The 2,044-nt window shown below is 34.0% G+C and overlaps 1 long non-coding RNA gene across 1 annotated transcript; it reads left to right on the forward strand.

The window, feature by feature from the left end:
* Positions 1-220: 220 nt before the first annotated feature.
* On the forward strand, positions 221-1,566 carry LOC114543962. The gene is made up of 3 exons (XR_003690258.1): positions 221-527; positions 1,143-1,311; positions 1,529-1,566. It is a non-coding gene; the product is annotated as an uncharacterized LOC114543962 (long non-coding RNA).
* Positions 1,567-2,044: the final 478 nt, after the last annotated feature.

Genomic DNA, 2,044 nt, shown 5'->3' on the forward strand with positions numbered 1-2,044 from the left:
TTCCCGCATTCCCCCATTCCCGCATTCCCCCATTCCCGCATTCCCCCATTCCCGCATTGCCCCATTCCCGCATTCCCCCATTCCCGCATTCCCGCATTCCCGCATTCCCGCATTCCCCCATTCCCCCATTCCCGCATTCCCCCATTCCCGCATTCCCCCATTCCCGCATTCCCCCATTCCCCCATTCCCGCATTCCCGCATTCCCCATTCCCTATTTTAAAGATAGCCATTTTTAAAGCGCCTGGGAGCGAGGATGACCCGATTGCTACCCGAAGAGTCCTCGATCGGCTTAGTCGGCATTGCTCGTAAACGAACCGTGCTTCGGAAGAACGTCTCATATTACATCACGTCTCAAACTTTCTGCTGGCTGTCGTAAATATGGTTTGGGAAACTTGTTTTAGCGTAAAAATTTAATATATATCCGTGTGGAATAGTCCAAATATAGATATAAATGGGATATGTGGTTAAGCTGTGGTTAAGCTGTGTTCATGTGGTCTATTAAAGAATGGTTTTAAAGAAATTGTCGGGTATGTTATTGTTTGTGTTGATCAGCTTGACTTGATCTTATATACACATTATATAAAATCACGGTAATCACAGATAAATCACGGGCAATTTGTTCAATTTATATTGATTACTCTTAATCCTTTTTCATATAACAGTAATATGAAAATACGAGGGAATTTATATTGTTCCTTATGACTTATGTTATTTTTTACACATGAAATTATTGATGGGAAAGCCATGTCTTATCTGAGTCAGACTCAGGCTGACTCAAAATCATTACAGTCATCAATCACCAGGAATAACAATCAGTGGAATAAGATTTTTAAAATTTTGTTGTTTTCAATTAGCTGAAAATTAAGATTTGTTCACAATGAACTGACCAGAGTGCTGTTGTTGCAAAATAATGCTGCGAATAATGTATTGGTCATTCATTTGTTTTTTTTTACATTGACCTAATAGCTGCATGATCAGGTAATTGAACTTTACAAGAACTTTGGTCTTTCAAAGATAGACTTGTGTCCATTGCACATCATGGCATATTGAATGAATGCTAATAACATATTGACAAAATCTGTAAGAACTAGTATACAAATACATTGTATAATAGTAACACAATAATTTTTTTTTGCTCTTAGTTGATGCCCACATCACCTGCTTGGGTTGAAGTGAACCAAGCCAAAAATGAATAAAAATGGGCAAATATTCTGTTGGCAGCCATTGAGTTAGAAACACACTAGGAATCATCAGTCTTCGGCTGGCAAGGGAAATAAAGACAAACAATTTGATCTGGCTAAATGATAAAAGGTATGTATATCCGTTTTTTATATTTATAATATGATTAATAGCAACAGGCATGATTTTTCCTTAGCCGTAGAAGCTTTATATACTAAAGTTGTGATAAAGCTGGTAAAAATTTGTGTAGCTAGGAATAGTCTTGTATGATGAAATTAGTTTATAATAATTTTGAAAGTGAGATAACCTAAGAGCATTTGAATAAACTGATATATTTACTTTTTATTAGAATGTGTAAGGCAGAACAGCAAAGATAGTGAAAAGGAAGCTATGTGCAAACAGATGAAGGATGAAATCATGAAAAAATGCCATGGAAAGGAAAAATAATAATTGAACTTGATAAGTGTTCTTCTCTAAATGTTAGCCAAATTGTTTTTTTTAATTGTGTATTTTAATTGTGTATGTAAATATGTGTATGTATTTAATATGATTAACTTTTGTATTTAGATTTTTATTGTATAAAACCTCTTAAGTTTTAATCCAATAAATGTTCAATCCATACATTGAAATTCACTCATGCAGCCATTTTATTATCTTCTGACTATTTCATATGTGAAACATTTCATTTTTGAAATCATTTCATATGTGAAATATTCTTGGGTAAAAATCATATATATGAAATGATTTCACATGTGAAACTATTTCACATGTGAAATTTTCATATATGAAGTGTTTCAATTCCACACAAGGTTTCATATATGAAATATTTCACATATGAAACAATTTCACATGTGAAATTTTCATA

This window comes from Dendronephthya gigantea, unplaced genomic scaffold, assembly GCF_004324835.1.
Source record: "Dendronephthya gigantea isolate DGI-Jeju-01 unplaced genomic scaffold, DenGig_1.0 000603F, whole genome shotgun sequence".
NCBI classification, from domain to species: Eukaryota; Metazoa; Cnidaria; class Anthozoa; order Malacalcyonacea; family Nephtheidae; genus Dendronephthya; species Dendronephthya gigantea.